Genomic DNA, 15,515 nt, shown 5'->3' on the forward strand with positions numbered 1-15,515 from the left:
CAGCCAATGCAATCCAGAATTCTTTGGCTTTATTGGTAGATGACTAGTCTTGTTTTCTTCAGCCCACCTATTTGACCATTACACAATGGGCAGATAGGGTGTTAGCACCTTTTAACAGATAATCACCTGGCTATCAAGAATGCAAATGATTCAAGATGAGCTGTTTTACTTTGCAATGCAGTGAAGGTACCATAGCTTTATAACTCTGGCATGTTTTTCAAGCAGATACCTGAAGGTGTGTATTCAGTGGCTTTGAATGTGTTGGGTCACTGTCTTTTTGGTCTTTTCTTTTTTTTCTTTTCTCTGTTCTGTTTTATCTTTTCAAGCTTTTTTCTCTTTCTTTTATTTTTTCTTATTTATTCTTTCTGCTTTTTTCCTTCTTTTTTTCTTTTGTGTGTCTTCCTTTCCCCCTGTATTACTGTGGGTTTTTGTTTTTCAAGGTTATCTGTCTGGAAGCAAAACAAACACTGACTTGCTTTCTTTCAAAGGAGGTTTTGGTTGAGGTAATAATAATACATTTGTGGTGAGCAGCAAGGGACCATCTGTTCACTGCTGAAAAAAATAGTCACAAAGTAAGCATATCAGTGAAGTGCGCAGAAAAGGACAAAGCAAAGCCTCCAGACCGCTTCTCTCAAGGCTATTATTTAAAGCTTTTTGGGTTGCTTCAACCCCCATGACTTTGAACAGAGCTGCTGAGGATGTCTGCATTAAAGCTGCCCACTGTTTTACTTGAGTGACAGCCTATTTTCCCACTTCTTCAGCTCCTGGTCTGCAGGCAGGAACATACAGACCAACCTCATATCACACGTGCAGGGACTCCAGCATACTGAGAGAGCTCCCGACTTGCACAGGTCCTCCAGACCCCTCATATTCATGTCTGCCATTAAATCAAAGGCAAATACTGCCTGAATGGCCTCCCCACAAGCTCTGCATGTTAACTGTTTACAAGACATGCTTGCTTCCAGTGTTAGGTGGTGAAAGAAACTTTTTGGGTACAATTGCCCTCTCTGCATGAAAGTGTATAGGCATGGATCCTAGGGAAAATGTTCTTTGTGTTTTCATTTCTGCTGCTTGGCAATTGAGGGTTGCCTTTTGACAGAACTGGGAAACTTGGCCCCTTCTGCAGTCTCCTAATGCTGGGGTTAAGGCACCGAAAGGATCCAGGAGAGAGGCAAGGAAGGCAACAAGAGCCATGCCTGCTCTGTCTCGGGAAGGTCCACGCTCAGGCTGTCTCCCTGGCAGTGCCTGCAAGGCAGTTCCTCGACCTGTGACGACTCTGCCATGGTGAGGTGGGACTTGCCACCTCTCGTGTGTGCAGTGGAAGAGGATGAGATGGGAAGACCTGACCGAGTCTGCTCCAGTTATTTCAGAGGATGCAGACTCTGTAACATTGCTCAGGCTTTTCCACTGCTGCCTGCAGCCTGCTTATCACTGCGCTGACAGGCATTTTGATCCTAAGTGGAACTGCAACAAATTCGGGATGTGAGCTTGCCTGTTCCAGTGAGCTTAGAAGGTCCTGATCCCTTCATCACAAGAAATTTACAGCGCAACTGGAAAAAGTTCAGCGATGGGCAACAATGATGATCAAAGGTACAGAAAGGCTCTGTATGAAGGATGACTAAGCTAGGATTTTTTCGTTTGGAAAGGACATAATGGAGGAGGAGGTGATGGATTTACAAAAAATCTTGAGTGGCATGGAGAGAATGAGTAGACTGATTTTTTACTCTTTTCCAGTACAAGAGGTGGGAGGCATCAGATGAAGCTAATAAAACAGTAAGGCTGCAAACCGAACGTCTTCTCAGGCAGCTGACCTGTGGATCTCCTTGCCAAAGGATGGTGTGGGTGCTAAAGTTTTATATGGGTTCATGGACAGACTGGAGAATTTAATGGAAGAGTAATCCCCTGAGAGTACTAAATATATAAAAAACACAGCCTCATCAGGAAGTTCCTGTCCTGAAAATGGCTGGAAACTGGGAGAATTAGTTACAGGGAGTTTTCATATATGCCTGTTAACTAGGCATCCGCTCTCAGCCATGGTGGGAAGCAGGGTATGGGCTAGAAGGACCTTCAATCTGACATTTTACAGATTTTCTTCTGACCTTCACTGCAGTGAAAAGTCTGTAAAGCTGTAGAAACTGAGGGTAGGGTTTGCCTCACTTGACTTTAACCATCAGAAACCAAAGGCTCTAGTCACTTAGCTCCCCCAGTAATCAGTGGCACAGAGGGCACATTGCCCACCCCAAGATAGGTATCCAAGAGGATGGGTGAATACCATGTCCAACCACCTTCTATTTCTGATTTCCCACAGGGTCTGGACAGCTGCCTAGGGTTAGGTGATTACTTTATAACTTTAGTTAATCTTACTTCAGTGAGACTGATCCTGATTAAAGCAGGTTTTAGCAGTAGGTTCAAGTCCTTTTACTGGAAGGTTTTAAACACACACTATGTTAAGGCTAACATTTGTTAGATGTGTGCTCTGAAAAAAGCTCCTTGAGCATGACTGGGAATTTCTCTCGTCAAAGGTCAGTAGACTGTAGCAGCAAAACCAATCAAGCTCTACCTGGGGTCTGAGGAAGCCTTATTTCAGAGTGTGGGACTGCTGACATTTCACTACGTATTTAGACGCTGCATTTGAAACTAATTGAAAGGAAGGTGGCTGATAGCTGATAGACACAGATTCCTGGCTTGTGTCGTACTCTCCAGAAACATTACATGACCATTCCCAGCTGTTGTTCCAGCATGGGGTACCACCAGCTGTCTCATCAAATCACACCACAGAATAAGAGCGCAGAAATCTTCCATATTGTCCTGCCACAAGAAAACAATGACCACTGACGAGGCCCCAACAACAAAAAAGAAAATCTTGAAAGCTAATTTTTGCTTCCTCTGATTACATTTTACCTTCCAGGAAGCAGATGTAAGCACAGTCCAAGTTCATTCTAGCTTTGTAATTACCAGCCTTTGTTTTTGTAAATGTATCTAAACTGCTAACTTCATTTACACAACACTTGAATTACTCAGAACATTCTTTCTCATCCAGACTTCTAATATGCAGTGTGACAGACCTTGGCACTGGTGGAGCAGTGTACCCTGCCTGCATTCTGTGGGTGCTTCTGTGGATGTGTTAATCATTACAGCACAGCTTTCCAAAACAAACAGATATTGCTGAATGTTATATACATATTAATTAAAGTGAAATACTTGTATTTTTTTTATTATAAGTCTGTGTTTTGGTTCTGCCTTTTACAAGAGGTTGTGGCATTCAAGACATAAAGTCAAATTTGATCCAGAATTTAAATTTCATAGGGACAGACTTAGTAAAAGCCAAGTTTAGCAGAAATAGTCCCAGTCTACTTTCCTTTTCTAAATTTGACTGGGTGTAACTGTTTAAATGAATAACCAGTATCTTAATAACACAAAGGCTACTGTATTTGATCCCAGATATGAAACTGGTAGGAAATGGGTTACTGTAAAATGCAGAAGTGAGAAATCTGCTTTCACCAGCTTCCCTGAGAAACAGGGACAAATCTTAAAATTGTACTTTAATTACCTTTGAATTTTAGAAATGTCAGATGCTATTTGATAATTAGATATGGAAAATAATAAAAAAATCTCTAGATACTAATGCTTCTGGGTCTTAGAGTGTCATAAACCTGGAGTAATGCCAGTGAACCTGTCTAAATGCCATTGATAAAGAGTTGGTGGAAGGCTAGAGTCAGATCTAAGACCTTTTTTACTTTCTCTCTTTAACCTGGCCAGACCTTTACCTGCCACGGTCTTTGCTGTGCTTGCAAAGCTCAGACATCAGTGCTTTTTATCTAGAGAATGAGAAGCAACAGTATCCTCAGGTAAAAGGAGCTCTATTTAAACACATTTGAAGGCTACACAGCGTGGGAGAAACTCAAAGTTTGAGCCAGCGTGGGTGGCTGGATACTCTGAATATTTTTAAGGAGCTTTTAAAAAAGATGAGCTGACAGTGTCTTACCTTACCTACTACCCTGAATGCTATTTCGTGCTGTCCTTGAACAAGGCTTCCCTGGGGGAGGTAAGGTTTGTCAAGTGACTAAGAGCTAGCAGTATTTAGACATCTACCTCCCCTTCACTGCAGTTAAAATTAGGCACAGAAATGCCTTTGTGGATTTGGGCCTGGTGAGCAGTGAGATATGGCAGGGAATCAAAGTGACCTGCAGGAACAGTGTGACGGCTGAGTGGCTGCAGCGGGCGTTTTGTGGCTATGCTGAAGGCGGACATACCGAAGGAATTGTCTCTGCCTGCATGAGGGCCGTCCTCCTCCCCGTGCAGGAGCCCATGCTCACCTGAAATTGATGCTGACTTTCTAGGATGGCTGGGAATTACAGCTGACCAGATAATTTGTGCTAGCTGTCCCATCAGCTCTCTGAAGAAAGTGTTTTCTTAGAAGTACTTTTGGAAGTCCTCTGCAAATTTGTGGCGTGGCACTTTTTAGGAATATGCAAGAAGTGATGGTATGAGCAGCCAGACAAGGGTTGGACAGTGTACAAAGAGAGCTTCCAAGAAGGAAGACTAATATCAACAAATATAGGTCAGATACACATAATCATTTATCTGCTCTGGCCATGCTAACAGTAAACCAGCTGCAAACATATGCAGATGACATGCTGAGTCTACTTCAAAGACTTTTTACAAGTCCTTAACTTGGACCCAAGCAGGGCAATGCGGGTGCCAAGATAGACACAGAAATCTTCCTTGGGCAACCATTTCTTAGCCTGGCATTGCATCTCGATTACCTCCTTTCAGCAAAGGAGAGCTGCTAATAATTAGCTGGTTTCATCACCGTTATAATCAAGAAGCTAGGCTACAGGTCTGGTATGGTTATACTTAATTTTCAAGCCTAAAGGAAGGGAGAGAAGCTGGCAGGGGAGAAGGTGGAACACGAGTTTTAGCTGGAATAATCTGTGGGGCTGGGCAATTTAGCTAGAGGGCCATAAAATATGCAAAGGAAGGATGAGGAAGCTACTTCTCATGCTCAGTAGCTGTTTTGGACAACATGCTGGAAGTTTGCACGAGGGGCAGGCTGTCCCGCAGCCCTCACGCAGCCACCGTCCAAGGGCCACGCTGCGGGTGGAGAGGCAGGAGAAGGCACGTGGAGCAGGTAAAGGCTGGCCCACAAAGCCAGGAGCTGGGCAGCGCGGGAGCAAGCGGCATGCCCGCTGCGAGGGCTGTGTCCCTCTTAAGGCTGCACAGAAACTGCAATCTCACTTTACAAACTTTCTGAGGGTTTGTCATGAGCCTTTTGCAGCAGTGACATGCACCCAGGCTCATACACACTGTGTATGGCCTATGAATCAGCACTGACTTTTTTTAGGCTTGATGAATTTTCTTTTTTCCAGACAGGTAAAAGATCTCTTGCAAACCTCTTTCAGCTGTAGTCCCAGTGTATTTTCCATACTGGATACAGCTACAGATTTATTCTCTTAGCAGAGGCAAAGGTGCCACAAGGGTTATGTACAAAGACAGGTAGCAAACAGGGCTGATACTTCTGGACTGCAAATTCTAAAGAGATGTCATCACAAATATCTGTTGATTTTGGAAGATAATACTGTGCATGAATAAAACACTTCCTGGGATTGTGATTTTTCCAAAGTGCTGCGAGTTGAAAATTGTTTTTCATTCAACAGACTCCAGCTGTCCCTTCAAAAAGCTATTTGTTTCAGGAAGCCTCTCATCCAGAGGACTGCCCCTTCAAAGAGATTCACAGCCCCACATTGTCACCCTACCTTGCCCTGCCCACCGCCTTTTGGGCTTCATTATGTATATGCTGATGAGCTGAGGGTGGTGCCAGGTGAGAGATTGCTAGCAGGTGATAAATTGATAGATAACCAGCTCATTAGTTAAAAGGCTTGTAAGTAAAGTAGGGAAGAAAGGACGGTGGAGGAGATGGGCTTGGGGAGGAAAGTGCTGTTAGTGCAAGCTGATGAGAGCCCCTGTGGAATGTGATTAAAAAGAGTAAGTCTTAATCCAGCTGTATAGATAGATGTTGCATGTAGTTAATGCTGCTTTTTGGAAGGGGGGGCTAGGCACTCCCCCTATGGCTGGAAGTTTTCCTTCTTTAGCTCCTTATATACGTGAACTTTGCTGCTTAAGAGCATATATGTAGATTGCTGAGCTTGTGTGTATTCCTCTAAGGCTGCACTGTTATAATCTTAAAATGAATAGCAATGGTGTTTGCTACGGGGGGGAGGGGGAAGGTCCCTTTCTTGGGAAAGCAAGTAGTGGGTATTCTTTGGTTAATGCTGGCTCTCAGTGTGGCTTGAGATGCAGTTTGAAATGTAAGGCCATGCAGTTGTATGGCAGTGCACCTTGCACCTAAGTAAGGCTCTTCTTTGTGTTGAAGAAGCTATTAACTTTAGTCAGACTGCAGGGCTCGCTGAGAGAGATCTTGCTTTCCTGCCCAAGATCAAGGTGTCACATGTGGTTGCTACCTTTGAATTTTAGTGAAATCCCTGTAGATAAATGTTGTGGTTTCTGGTAGTATTTTTTAGTTTAGGAGTTCTCAAGACAGTAAATGCTTTCCAATATGTGTGTGGTTGGTAGAAGCTACCCCTCAGCCCTTGGTTAGCCAGAGCTCACCTTTAATGCCTGTCAAAACTTAGTTCTTGAAAACTGGCCCCTGTGAGAAACACTTTTAATGAGCTGGACTTTCCTAAAATGAAGTAGGTACAAATGAGTCAATCTAATTACTTCAACTTGAAGTAGCAGTTTTCCCATGCAGTCACTGAGGCTTTTCCTCATGTTTAAAACCATTTCTGACAGAGCTAGGAGGACTTGAAAATACTTCTGGTCAGTCAGGGCTGGCAGTCAGTGTGAAACTATCTGTGTGTTGGCTGGTATTGGAGTGAGATTGGTCTCTTGCCATTGTTTTTGGCAACAGAAGTTACAAAGGCAAAAGAGACAATACTAGAGTCAGACACAGACTTATGGATCCCCTGTGGCTGTCTCCACACCTATGAAAAGAAAATACATGATATTAGTGATGACGCACCAACTTTAGGAGCTGTTCCAGGCCTTGTCCCTAGAGCATCCAAGGGAGATAAGAGTTAAGTATGTGCTCCAGGCAACAGAAGAGCAAACACATAAAGTATGTTAAGGCCAGGCAGCCAATCTGCAAGGATGCTGTGCACAGAATAAGCCTACCAGAAACTACAGCAGATGTGTTGGGGCTTTCACTGTTTGTTCTGCAGTAGGAGATTAATATAGACTTCTGCATTTTGTTTACAATACAAGGCTGGGAGCAGGTAACCAGCTACCTCTTTCTGCAGAGGTTCCTCACTGCAATGAGTGTAGCCTAGGGAGGAGTCTGTACTATCTGCAATGGACTATCACAAAATGGTGTAAGACATAGAAAACTATTCATGTCGTTATTGAAGCATTGCTACTTGACAGCAGATACTCTGTTAAAATCTGTGCATCAACAGCTCACTGGAGGAAGCAATGCTTACTCGCAAGCAAGTGGGTTTGAAGATCTATCACTACAAAATTTTGGCAACATTCACACTGTGAATATGTGGTGACACTGGTATTTTATGTCCAAAGTTACTCTAGTGCTGCAGGCAGCTGTATTCCAAATTATCGGCCTGGATAAACATTGTAAGCGGTTAGTATTCCATTAATGTAAATTACAAAATACGTCTGAATATCTGTGCCTAGCAAGCACCATTGGTAGGGGTGAGGGGGAAGTGGGACTGAGAACTTACAACAGCAAACTTTCCAGGCAGTCTCCTCTATCATTCAGTAAAGGGTCACTACTGATAATTTTCACTACCAGTGTCTACTGGTTAGTGGTGCACAACACCACCTTAAATCCCTTCAAAGACCTTTAAGCGAGCTGCAGTTTGGAGGGAGGCTTTTTTTTTTTTTTTTCTTCTCCATTAGAACAATGGAGAGAACTGGAAGGGGAGAAGCTAATAAAATAGACAAGCTTTTGGGGTCATCCAAGATCATCTTCAGCTGAAAATTAGAAGCAGGAACATCAGATTAAGAATGGGGTGAGAACTATTGCTTTGAGGGTGAGAGGACAAAAAAGAGTTTCCAACCCATTCTGAGGTTTGCCAGCCCCTTGCTCAGTAGGGGAACTTTCCTTAAAAATCTGGATTGCATTGTGGGGCCACCCTCTAAACCAAGATACTTGTAGCAATACAGTCTGTGCTGTAAAGGTGGGAATAACAGTACATAGGAGGGATAGGAATAAATTCTCAATAGCAGAGGAGGTGGGGTCTTGCTCCAGGTTGTGTGAAACCCGCACTGGGGAATGTCTCCATGTATGTCTACCTTTTGGTGAAAATACCATCTTAAGAATTTCCTGCTCTCTTCCCATCCACGGAGCCTTACTCAGCGCTGACACCACCACCACACCACCCCACCCTGCCTTGGCTGGGATGCACAGCTGTTTAGCAGGCCTTTAAAAATCCCTACCAAAAAACCATAAACCAGCCCTGTGCCTGAGCTACTTAATGGGCCCTACCTATGTCAGCAAGGTACTACTTCTTCCAGTCCAAAGTCTCTGTGTGGAGCTCACACCCACCTCCCCAGCCTGGATCTAGCTTGGGGACCCAGGTATGGGTGTAGATGAGCCTGGTTTATCCCATGTGCTGGCCGTGTCTTTGACTATGGGAATCCCGACTGGCTCTGTAAGATCTGGCCCCTCTTTATTAAAGACACTCTGAATTATCCTGTCTTCATGTGCTTAAGGGTTCTCCTGACAGGATGACTTTGTAGAGCATCATGTCCTTAAAACTTAGGTAAGTAGTAGGGACATATGAGGATAGATTACCTATACCTGACCCTATAAATACATACATAATCCTGGGATTGGCAGCCTTGTGGATGGATATCCATGTAAGCCAGGCCTATCACTGGGGGTTATGAGTAGCCCATGAAAATAAAGAGAATCACAGCAGCAGGTGGTGATCCCACCCCTTAGGTTTCTTCTGTGTAAAATATACATTCATTGTAATGTTTTTGGTGTTTTCATCAACAGTTCAGCTACCTGGGTGTCAGTTGGCTTAAATTTCAAATTTTTGTTGATAATTTGCATTTTGAGTGGATGTCACAATTTTTTTACAATGGGATATCTACAAAAACTTGATATCATTAAAAATACAGTGTCTGCAGAGAAGCCCCAACATGAAATTTGCTCAGGGTATTTCAAAGAAAACATAGTTATTGAAATAGCTGTTGATCCAAAAGACTTCACATGTGGGAAAGTTTAGCTGAAGAAAGAACAGTTCATACACATAAAGATAGGATATCTATAAAAAATAGGCATATAACTCGACCATTTAAACTCCTAATCATGAGTTTAAATAGTGAGCTCTAGATCATTTCCTTTTCCCACTATTTCATCTGTGGATTTATGGGTGTAAACTCTAGGAGAGAGATGCAGTTTGTGTGTGCTATCCTTCTTCATATACCCTTTTAAAAAGGCTCACACGAATGAAGTTCTCTTTTGGGATGGCACATTTTCATATGGTAGGAATAGTTTGTTTCCTTTTAAAGTATTTTTCTATTGTGGCTCTGTGTTTTAGAGAAGTGCCTTAAAAGTATACTGTTGGCAGGACATGGCTAGCTTTTTCAGCATATTATTAGCTTATCAAGGCTGGAACTTGCTAGATAAACTCTATTGTAATGTATGCCTATATCGTGCCTCTGAGCCTTTTAAATGTACTGTAACTTAATGCTAACTATCAATAGTATAGTACTTCCTGTACTTGGAATTTAAATGATGGAAGATTTGGCTTTTTACTGGGTTCACTACAAAGTTTTTAAGAATTACATGCCAGAACTTCATTTTTTTCAATCAAGTTTAGGTTTTATTTTAAGAAGTCTATATTGACTTCATGCTGAGGTCTACGTGCACACACATCAGTGTGTGGGGAGCTCCATCCTGTGTGGCAGACCCCAGCACCTTCCCTGCCCCAGGGTGAGAATCGTGGTGGATGCGTGGGTGCCTCACTCTGCGCAAAAGCTGCCCCTGACCTGCATGCAGATGAGCAACCGTTGCGCTCCAATGCCACTTTGGCTTGCGATGCTGAAATAGAGCTGAACAGGGGGTCCTGGCCCAGGAGCAGGTGGTTAGGGCCAGCTCTGTGGCACGATGGAGGTAAGGGTCTGGGAGGTGGCTGGATGCTGCATGGGAAGCTGGGAATGGCTGCTGATGATGGTAAAGTACCTGGCTGTGGCGTCACCTAAGTGAGGGATTTCCAAACCCATGTGTCCAGCACGAGGACATGTTAATGGATCCTAGGATGTAATTACCCTTACTGAATGGATCAAGGTGCTTATTTGCTACAGCCATGCTTAGCACAGTTTGAATATTTTATACCTTTCTGGTTTTAGTTTAGGCTGAGTTTTCTTATCTGCTTCCAGCTGGGTCACATGAGTGTAAACAGATCAGTTTGTCTCTAAGGATACGATTCCAGAAAACTGCAAGAGCCAGTCCAGTCCAAAACACCATCTGCAGAAATGAAGATTTTAACACTCATATTAGGTTGACCAATCCTATACTGCTTCTGTTTCCTCTTTGCTGTTTTTCTTGGGTAAGCAGATAATTTTTCTGGAACAAAGTCTAATTTGTTGAACTGATTCTGACATTCCTGCAATGTTCCTCATTGGATCCCATTGAAACAAAACCAAAAAATTGTCTGTTCCAAAGTAATGCACAAAAATCATATGTAATTGAAGACTTAAACTTTAAGAAAGGATAGTTGTAAAATAATTCAGGTCCTTGAAAACCTTATCCTTGGACTTTCTTATTAATATTCTCCCAGAAGACTGCTAATAAACTGAGGACCACAAGTACTCATTGACTTCGCTTTTCAAGAGTTACACCTATGTGCTAGACACCGAGGCAGCCAAAGCAAAACTATCTGTAACTGCCATAAAAGCCACCCACCTCTCGATCAGCCCAGTTGATGTTCATATTTCCTGTAGTTTGGTCAAGTGCCTGGCCTCAGCAATTTAGGTGCTCAGCAGATGACAGCTGAGTGCAGAGACAATGCTGGAAAATGTCAGCACTTGGAATAGGGACAAAGGGCAAGTTTGGGGTTCGGAAGCTGCTGGAGGAGCTGATGTCTGATGATGGAGCAAGCACCAATTTCTGTGCTTTTCAGTTTTGTCTTTCAGGCAGCCGTAGGGTTCATGCTACTTGTGAAGAAAAGCAGCAGACTGGTTCTGCCTCTTACTGGGAAAGGCACAGGAAGAGTCAATTATCGCCAGTCACTATCCATAGAGTTGTGCAGCCATACCCTGTATTACTGTGGTGAAACTCACTGAAGCAATTAAACTTACTGACTGCAGATATACACCAAACGAGCACTGAGCCCCTGCCTTCAGGTGATAGGATCACAGTCCTGGATGACTACTACTCCCTATTTATCCTTGAGTAAGTAGGTCTTAATTTCTCTTCTGGATATAATGCATGACTAAGATTAGTGGGACATCCAATTAGTGCTTGGAGCACAGTCAAAATCATCTTCTCACTCCTTTACTTTGAATCCCACCTCTTTCTCCACTTCTTTTCAAATGTCCACTCCCTACATTTTGGGGCCTCTGGTAGGCAGGCACGCTGTATGCATCAGATCTCTTCAGCATGCCAGCATGTCTATCCCCTTTTCTCAGCCATTAGCAACAGGATACCATCCATTTCTCTCATCCTGCTGCTGTTCCTCCCTTCAGTGCTGCCTTTTATAAAAATAACATACTCCCTGACCTTTCCCAAAGAAGTCTGCAGCCTGCTGTGTTTGTAGTTAGTTTGAAGCTCTCTGAAACAGCAGGGTCTGAGTCCTGGTTTTGAGTTGGGGTTTTGGGGTGGTGGTTTGGTTTTTTTTCTGGACGCTCAGTACAGTGAGATTTATGTACAAACTGGGATATTAATGAGACTCATCTTAACTTCTTGACTGTAAAATTATTAACTTGCTTAGTGCCCTCAGTAATGTCACTCAAAAACGGAGCTCAGGTACTGCCTTTGGGTTGATTCAGAGTGTCCAAAAAAAAAAAAAAGCAGGGTTTTTACTGTTACCACTGTGAGAACCATACATGCTGTATTTAGTTGTAGTTAAGAGATGTAATGCGAGGGTTTGGGCAACTACATTGTGTGTTTTGGAAGACAGCCCTAGCAGGCAAACCTACAGACTGGAGATCTGGGAGTGCATCTGCTGTTGTGTCCCACCAGCTCAAACTGCTTGTTTGCTAATAGCAGAGACTTTTGTCTGGTGTAAAATGTTCAATTTTATTTTTATTCAGCCATTGCAGCCAAACTGTGATACCGTCATGCACATTGTGTACTACCCTAGGCTTGTGCTTCCGAAGTCACTAAAAGACCTCTCTCCCAGTGAAATTCCCCCTAAAATCTGTTCCTTATTCTTCAGATAACCCTACTGCCATCTGTAGATTACTCACGAGTCATTTTATTGCTCAGTTTAAGTGAGGGTGGCAGACTCTGGCATCAGGAAAATCTTTCTCCATACTGCATACAAAATGGAAAAGGCAGCGGATGCGTTTGAAGAGATGCACTATTAATTTTATGTATGCGAAGGGGCTTGTTTCAGGCAGCATTTGTGTTCCTTGGCAGCAGAGGACAAAGTGTGGGTGTGACAGCCGCTGGTGCAGGGGCTGAGGTTAAAGCTGCAGAGCTCGCTGTGGGCAGTGCCATCCCATCATGAGTTTCTGGGGGAATGGCATGGCATTAGTCAGCTGGGCTGCAGGTGCTTGAGCCTAAACAGATTCCTGGAGATAATTAAATAATTTAGTTACAACAATTTTTTTTGTCTTTCTAGATAAATACAATATTAGGTCAAGCAGCTGGTGTTTAGTTTCCCTCTAGAGGTCCGTAGATCTTACTCTAAAAAGAGTAAGCATATTCTCAAATTTGTGTACGGAGACTGAGAACCAAAGGTGAGAAGAGTGCACACCTGCACGGCTTTCTGAAGGAGGCTGTTCCTTGGTCCACTGATTAAGGCCATATAGTATGTATCAATGTGACAGAAGAACCAAACTCAAGTGGAAGGATATCCTGGGGCAGAATCTAATTTTGTTTGTGTTGGTGGATATGTGAGGTGATCCAGACGGTTTCAGTGAAAGACACTTAGGGACCAACAGAACTGAGATGAGGACATCAGCCATGAACTGCCTGTCTTTGCATCACTCCTCCTTCTGACTTTTAGTTGGCTTGGGGAGTTCTTGCTTTGATAGCACTGGTTTTTAGGCACAGAGGAACTGTCAGCAGGCCAGACCGACCATTTCAAGCCAAGGGCAGCGCACCTCTGACGTGCCCAGCAGTGCTCTAGGGACACACCATGTGGTGGGACCTGGGCGACTGAACCTCCAGAATCATCATGATCTTTCCATAGAGCAGCAATGAAAACCCCCTCACAGAAGTGCCACATTGAATGCTACAGTTGACTAATTCTATGATGTTTTCATATGTTAAAGCATACTGCCTGTGTGTCTAAGACCATTCACAACAGAAGCACAGGGCAGTAACGCTCCCTCGTAGAGCGTTGGGGGGATTGCAGGTGTCAGGAGCAGGGAAGTCTGCCCACCCCTTGCCCTCACCCCCTGGAGCAGCCGAGTGAGGAGAGCCTTGTCCCTTCCCACAGCCCCTGCAGCTCAGCTGGGCTGTGGCAATTCTCTTTCCCAGCACCACAGTCCACCACTAGGAGGGTGAAGAGCAGGTCAGAGCATTTTTAAAAAGCCAACCAACAAACCCTGCAGTTAAAGCAGAGAAGCTTCCTGCTTAGAAGATGGCTGGTTTTCAGCAGTAATTTTCCAAGTCTTCAATCCATTTAGAAGCTTCAGACAGCGGATGCTTTTAGCACCTAATACACATGCGTGGTATTTTTGAGCAGACTGCTTGCTGATGAGTTAATGCATTACAAAAAGAGCTGTGTAACCAGAGCAACTCCATGAAGCAAGGCTTTCAAATGATCTGTACATAGAGAGAGACGTTGTGACCTGAGCTCTGGTGGCAGTGGCAGGGGGTGGAAAGATGTTGTGTGGTTTTCTGTGTTAAGTCCAGATTCTGACTAACCCCTGTGTGGGGGCTGGTATCCAATGCTGAGCTGTCCTCAGCTGGGTTCATCACTTATCTCCTTTCCAGCCCCATTGGCTGGGGGAGGGAAAAGCACAGGACTGAGTGTAAATGGGATTAGGATTTGGCCCTTAAATGGCTTTATTAAAGTGTGAGACAGTGATATTGTTGCCAGCCAGCCAAGCGGAGAAAGTACTGTAAGGTCATCACACTGAACACCTCCTCCATTTCAAAGCAGAGGAAGGCCTTTGTGTTGGAAATCCCATTCTCCTGGCCAAAATAGAAAATGGCATGGCAACCTCCCCTTTTTTTGGTTCTTTTCAGGTGCTTACACATTATGTGTTATGAATAGATGTAGGAAATTTTGCTACATTATCTATAGACTTATTTTCACTAATCCATGCAGTTGTGGGCATATTGAAGTTCAGAACTGACCCCTGTGTTTCTATGGTTCTGGATTTTCCATCTGATGTGGTTTTGAAAAATACTAGTAAGTCCTTGCAGAAATCTTTTGTTTCTAACCACAGCTCATGGATATTCTCCAGGCAGAACGGCAAAAGTTGTTCTGAACTTCCTCCTCCTGCTTTCTATTAAAGATTGGTTGATCCTTCTTCGTTTACCTTGCATTCGAGCTATGGTGTTGGGACAAATCTGTTCTCTATACATATAATCAAGTCCTTTCACCAAACTTCCCCATGGCATGTTCCACCATAGATTAACAATGGCCACTGCAGGCACAACCCACATGTGGCAGCTGTGGGTAGCAAACAAGATGTTTAACATCTCCTACAGAGAGAATCACAGGACCAGCTGCAGTCTTAAGTCTCTTGTACTCTCCCATTCTGATTTTGTCCATTTAAATTCCCCCGAAGAGGGAGTATCAGCTTTCCAGAAGAGAAGAAACATTGACTACTTACTGAGCAACAGATGAAAGCTATCATTTTTAATCTTACAAACTTTTTTGACGTTGGATGCTTACACTGGAAGAGACATTTTTCACTACAAACTATTTCTATTTTGCTTTGTAGAGCAAATGAAATGATTAAGCAGGAGCTATTCCCAGTTTACAATCACTTCTTCAAGATGGTAATAATAACTGACCTCAGGTTAGTCTCTCTATAAATTATATTTGAAATCGTGTAAGTTGTGAACAAGCACAGCCAGACTGTCCTCCAAACATATTTTCCAAGCGAGAAAGTTACATCAGGTTCGAGCAAGTCATGGAGTGATACTTGCTTTAGTTCTTAAATGCTGGTGCACTAAACTGAAATCAAAAGCTTATATCCCATATGTGAGAAGTTTTGCTAGTCATTAACAAGAAAAGTATTATGGTTAATCTGAGGCTTTTCTAAAGACTTTTTTGGCAATTATGCTATGGAAGGGAGCAGCTGAAATAATAATAAAACATTATACTTGCAGAGAACTTTCATCTGGGAATATCAAAATAATT

This window comes from Accipiter gentilis, chromosome 27 (assembly GCF_929443795.1).
Source record: "Accipiter gentilis chromosome 27, bAccGen1.1, whole genome shotgun sequence".
Lineage (NCBI taxonomy): Eukaryota > Metazoa > Chordata > Aves > Accipitriformes > Accipitridae > Astur > Astur gentilis.